The 6620-nt window shown below is 41.4% G+C and overlaps 1 protein-coding gene across 2 annotated transcripts in view; it reads right to left on the bottom strand.

The window, feature by feature from the left end:
• LOC117479403 (proline-rich transmembrane protein 3) overlaps positions 1–6021 on the bottom strand; it is a 16042-nt gene extending 10021 nt beyond the window's left edge. The window contains exon 1 of one of the 2 annotated variants that reach the window (XM_034126354.1): positions 5702–6021. The gene's annotated coding sequence lies outside the window, so the exon portion shown is untranslated. Of the gene's footprint in view, positions 1–5589; positions 5635–5701 lie in introns of those variants that run through there. The other variant, XM_034126355.1, reaches the window with a different exon arrangement.
• Positions 6022–6620: the final 599 nt, after the last annotated feature.

The raw sequence follows: 6620 nt of genomic DNA, 5'->3' as shown, positions 1-6620 counted from the left end.
TAGGTATGTGAGATGATATTGCAACACAATCTCAGCTTTTTTTTAGCTTGCAATCATTGTTTTTTTTATTTATTTACTAGGTGTAATAGAAAAGCTGGTCCTGAGTACAGTAATATAAGTGGTAGTATATCTCAATCTCCACCCACTCACAGTAGCCTCACTGTTTATTTTCCTTCCTGTCTAAACCGCCTCTTCTATGCTCAGTCTAGTCGGCTGCTGGCCAATTCAACCGCGATTAATCACAGTTTTCCTGTTCTTTCTTTTCTTCTTGTCCCCCATTTAACTGGAATTGTTTCCACACAGCTCTACATCATGCTCCTGGGTAAGAGTTGAAAGAGGGCCCGGAAGATAGGCAGATAAGGTGGATGTAAGATAAGGAGATTAGAAAAATGGGTGCGCTCACAGAAAGGATAGGGGAAAGACAGGGATGGAAGGGGCCGAGAAGATGGAGGATTGATAATTTAGCTGACAGAGGAGGGTACAGAGATGAGAGTTAAGGGAGTCTCTGAGAAAATCAAGACTCAGAGAAGTGGTGAGGGCTGTAAATCTGGAGAAAGCTAGTTTATATAAACTGACAGAAACTAAAAAGCTAAATATTTGAGGAAAAATAGGAGTCACGAGGAAAACTATGTTGCAGGTTTAACAGGGTTGTTTTGGTCTAAACGAAGATATGGCAGTATGTCCAGGAAGGCATGCGGAGAAACTAAGCCTGCTTCACCTTTCCTCTGAGGTTAACTGGCAGGTGCGTAGTCTACGGCAGCCAGGGATTAACAAGCTGTCTATTGAGAAATGCCTTGTAGTAAACATACTACTATCTTGATAAAACATAATCCAGCATGCGTCATTTTATGTGTATGTGTTTGAAGGGAGGTGGTAGAGATTCATGACTGTCAGGATTAATCTCATCTCCATAAGCCCACACACAGCAGCAAAAATGTTTTTCTTGACTGGATTTAGACGGTTTGACTACAAGTTTCCATTGGAAGTAATACAAAAGGATTACATTTAGGCTGATTGGCAGCTTCTCTAAGCAGACTGAATTACAGGCCAGGAACATCTCACCATTATTTGTTGTTGTATCTAATTCCTACCCAACACTACAAAGACAAGATTAGTTAATCAGCTGGTTTGGGTTTTGAATATAAATCTGCATGCTCTCAGTACATCATAGCAGATCCCACAAGGCACAGGAAGTAAAATACAGACACATACGCACACTCTCAAAATACAACAGCATGTTCCTCTGTGTCTATCCGGGGGGAGATGGGATAATTTTATCTTTTTCAACCCTCGGGGCAGAGGGACAACTCACTCTGCATTACATTTTCACTGGGATGCAGATGTTGGGCAGATGTCGTCACTCTCTCTAACACAATATGTTCTTTGTCCAGAACAGGAAATGCCCATGCAAAATATCCAATACTACAGAAGCCAGAATCAACCTGAAGATGATTAAAAATTCAGTGTAGACCTGCTGGTTATATCATTACATGAGTCAATACAACAGCAGCTGTTACTAATTGTTGCGGTACTGATGTCATGTCTATGCTGGTGTTACGTCCAGCTAATGCATGTACATTACAAAGAAACCAGGCAGAGGGAGCAACGTTTTTGGAGAATCTTTCTTGCAAATGTTTTCTCTCTCTCTCTCTCTTCTGTATGCCAGATTTTAGACATCCGGGGAGTGCAATATTTTCAGCCATGTGAGTGAATATTTCCATGAGCAAACAGAAGTCTGCTTGTAGCCAGAAAGATCTGTGTCTATTCAACAAAGACTGGTCTAATACGCACATGTCTAAAGCACATAGTATGGAAAACTGTCATTTGCTGAAAGATAGCATTTGAATGTCTGGTGATATTTTGAATCATGTTTACTTATTATTACTTATATATAACTTTTGTAGGGTTTTGTAGAAAAACATGTTTTTTCCTCCTCTAGAGAAACTCAGGTCTACCCAGGCATGCAGCAGCTCTGTGAGGATAGGCACAGCAGGGTTTTGAGCTAAATGCTAACATTGGCTTGGTTACATGCCCACAATGAAAATGCTAACACACTTAATTTAGCAGGGAGTGTTACCATGTTCACAATATTAGTTTAGAGTGCTAGGCTTTGAACATTTGATACTAACTTAGCAGCAGACAAAAAAGTACAGCGGAGGCTGAGAACAATGTTTTTAGTTTTGCAGGTTTATCATCAAAAAACAAAAGCATTGGACAAAATAAAATTATACCTGATGATGGCACTACATAGAAAGTCGAGTGGTCAACAGACTTGTTACAGATTTACATGGAAATGAACATGAAATCTCATGAAAAGAGTCAGTACGATTCATGCTTCGGGAACAACAGATGTCTGTCCTGTATTTAAAGACAATCGATTCAGTAATTTTTGAGATATTTCAGTCTGGACCGAGGAAGTCTACCTACTGACCATCATTGCCATCGATGCTAGCAGCCATGGTCTCCATCAGTATATGTGAGGAAACATGCTGCTGTGTGTCAGAGTGTCCTATACCTGAGTTGGCTCATGGTATCCAATGTCAAGGTTGCTCTCTGATGAGCAGGATTTAACAATCAAAGTCAGGGATGATTTGAGAGGCCCTCAGCTAAGAAGGAAAGCTTGCGATGACGATGGGAAGAAAATGAGAAGTGCAGAGGAAAATAAGAAAAGATACAAGTCTCTCAACAACAATAAGACCAAGAATTTGATATTTAGATCAGATTACAGGGCCAGAGGGTTGCTGCAACGGGGTTTCTTCATAGTAAAATTGGACAGAAAGAAAAAGGAGACTGGACTAAACCAGTAGAGAGCTGTTCGTCACTGTGGACCTCTGCACAGCAACGGCTCCTCAGTCTAACAGAGCAGTTAAGTATTACTTGCCATACAGATGTGTAACTTGTTTGTACTGTGCTACGTAGAGAGAGGTGAGACTGTAAAAGCAGTGTATGTATGTGAATTTGTGTGTACGTGAGATAGAGAGAGAAAAAGAGTGAGGGGAAATGGGTGAGGGAGTATGTGCGGTTATGGTGGTATGCTGGTAGTGGGGGAGGTCGCAGGATTGACCGTTACAAAATTCCACACCTTGAAAAAACATATGGACTGCTCCCACCATATTTTCTTGCTTATGTTAAATACGGCTAATACATTAAAATATATGAATACTACTTGAAATGAAGTTGATTTATATATGAGGAGATATACGAGATCTCACATGCATTATAGATTCAGCAGGAAGTTTTCCAGGCGGTCATCCAACTTCAAGACATCTGCCTTACACTAAAGCTGTCCATTTAGCTCTTAACACAAACCAACGACTGTTATAGGTTCCTCTCTCGTGGTGCTTCACTGCCTCGGGGGGTGTCAAAACTCCATTGGAGTATCGGACCACACAGCGGGGGCATGCTTACGGAAGAGAGGAGGCTCCAGAACCAATCGAGGATGCTTTTGATCCCCAGTCGAAGAGGATGTCCAGCTTAAAAGTGCTGATCCCCGCAACATCTTTGACTGATGTTCCGCTTTCATGCAAGCCACAGATCAAAGGCTGAAGGTCAGCCTTTAAGGGTGAGGCACTTTAACGGCACTATGACTCCACACACACACACAAGTAGGTCTTGACAGACACAGCCCGATACACTCAAGGGGGTAAAACACAGGCTACAAATACTGGCATATGATAGGACCATGACCATGTAAATAAAGTGTACCTTCTCAAACATGTCTACACATATTTAGTATATGAATAAGTGTTTTCAGAACTTCAAATTAGTCCTCCTCACACATTCCAAGAAACACACCCTGACAGATATAAAGGTCTGGTGACTGAATGAAACAGCTGCTAAACCGTGTTGAGCCACAAAACACTTTCAGGAAAGAGATTACAGGATACAGATTGGGGGAGTAAACCACATGTCCACTTCAACCAGAGACTCTCACTTCGTCACAGCTGGATGCAATAAAACCACTGCTGTGTTAAGTGGTGGATTGTATATAAAAAATAAATTAGTATCTTGTACATCAATGTCCTTGTTGCAAATGTACAACTCTATAACAACAATCAATAATGTATACTGTTAGGTAGTGGATGGTATATATAAACAATAAATGATGTTCTTGTACATAAATCCACAAGTCCTTGGTGCATATTTACAACTTCATAAAAATGTAATTATGAATACCTGGTATACCCAGCCAAAAAGATCTGGTGCCATAAAAGAGCTTAGGGACAGATCAGGTCTAGTGCTCAGTGGTTTAGTCCTTCACCTTTGTCTTGATTTATGGTTTATTTTCCACTTCTCTGGGAGTACTGGACTGTCTGTTCTTGGAAGTGTGTTATGTCTGCTGTTAAAATGGGAGGTATTTCTTCTTACTATACTGCCAGTTAAATAGCATCTTGCCCAAAATATGAATGAATAATCACTTTTTTAACAGGATAAGTCTTCAAAAGTAGGACATTTATAGGCTACGTAATACCATAATGCAGTTCTGGATCATCCTGTGTACTGTTACACCCTTTTAACCTTTCAAAAATCATCTTCCCTGGGAACACACTATCAAAGCAGCCAATAAATCTCTCTTGAGCTGCTTTACATTAGATAGGGCCTTTTTCTCTTGTCAGTGGTTTAGGGTGTGCTGTTTTTCTTTTAAATTGGGATCTTATGGCAGGACTCTGCATTACATCCAGAAACACATTGAGCAGCTCTCAATGAGTCAGGTTTAACCCCTGACGAGGAACAGGTGAATCCAGATCTTCTAGCCCTACCTTCATGTTGAGGTGTGTTGAACTACCCCTATTAAATAGGACTACAGTGTAAACACACACAAACAGACAACAACCTGCGCACCTGCCAGCCGAAATAGAGCCCCACTTGTTGCCATTTCACCAAAGTTTCCCCCACTTTCTGGAGGGACACGCCTTTTCCATTTCCTGGGATATTTGCATTCAGTTTTGACATGCAAGTTAATGAAACGCCTTAAGGGACTGGTTTAATCGCATGGCCGATGTGCATCATGTGTCACGCAAACTAGGCATTTTAAATATATTACTATAATCCCCTCGGAACTGAATAAAATGTTCCATTTCAGCGTCAAATGCGCAGTCATAGAGTAGCCTTTTCCATTATCTGGATCCTATTGGCTACATTACACCCTGATACAAGTGATTTTAAGTGAGCTATCCGTAGTTAACTACCAAGTTAACTTAACGAGACGAGAGTATGGTATCTTAATTAATTTAAGTTAATAATTAAGTTTAGTCGAAAGGTAACGTTGGTAGAAGTAAGCTAAAATACAGAGTTATAATAATAATAATAATATATACAAATAAATATTCACTTAGGCTAGATAGAGGGTTAGTTTCACAATCATAGGATAGGATGACGTTATTCGCTGCTGGTCACGAAGAGCAGTAACGGCGTTACTGCGCACGTTACCCTCCCAACAGCACGAAGCCACAACAGTGGCTTCAACCGACAGAAGGGAAGATAGAAAACGCTCTTCCCGGTAACAAAGCACACAAACTAAGCAATACCACGGAACAGGTGAAATGTGAAGTGTTACATTAGTCGCTGTAAACCCGAACAGACGGTTACCATGGCTCAGGTAGAGACGTCACTCGTGGGTCACTGCGCAAAGCACCGCCGCATAGCAGCCTCTCCACCGCTGTTATCAAGTCCATCTGTTACCCACACAAGCACAGCTTACCTGCAGGTCTGTGCGGGTCCTCTCCGATGGCGTCCTCTGCGGCAGGATATGAGGACTAATACATACCGAGTTGGCCAAAAGGAAACATGTAACGTTAGTCCAGGTTCAGCGCGTAATAGCCGCAGGGTGGAACTGGAAATAGTAAAGACGGTGCTCTAACGACAAACAGAGAGGTTCAGCAGCCCAGTGCCACTGCGCTCTCTGGCCATGAGCTAGTGAGAAGATAAACGCCCCCTCCGCCTGCTCCATCTCTCTCCACACCGCTCCCTCCCTCTCATGTTTTACTCACAAGCGGATAAACACGATGGCTTGCCTACATAAACCATGCTATCAACATATGGTCTGTTATGCAACTAAAGCAGTTTCACATTGAGCACCCTTTATCTGCTTTTTTAGAAAGCAGCCTGCTCAGACAGTTCCCAGTGGAAATATGACGATACTGACATCACACACATCATGCAATGCAACTATCCACTATCTCCTCACGTCTATCTCCTCCTGTGTTTATTTCCTTATCATATCACATGATGTGCTTCAGTTTTGGTTCTTGTCCGTTTTCCAGGTTATATGTTGGATAGGAGTTTGTTTGGCTCATGCTCTGTTGCAGAAACCTGAAAGCTTGACATCCTCATTGCCAATTTTTTCATATCACAATCTGTGCATTTTGGCATATTGATTCCCTAAGCATAATGCGTTTTATGATGTCTCTTCTGCACACAGAACAACTATTCCACATATCATTTGAGACGGACCACTTAAAGGTGTTGTTTTTGAAAATGTTCCCTCTCCAAATCATATTGTAATGCACCCCGAGGCACATCTGTGATATGGGGAATCAAAAACATATTTGACTTGACTATCTAGGTTTCAATTTCTCAAATTATGGCTAAAAGTAAGCCCCAAACTGGGATGGTAAAAG

This window comes from Trematomus bernacchii, unplaced genomic scaffold, assembly GCF_902827165.1.
Source record: "Trematomus bernacchii unplaced genomic scaffold, fTreBer1.1, whole genome shotgun sequence".
NCBI lineage: Eukaryota > Metazoa > Chordata > Actinopteri > Perciformes > Nototheniidae > Trematomus > Trematomus bernacchii.
This window is presented reverse-complemented; position numbering and strand designations above follow the sequence as displayed.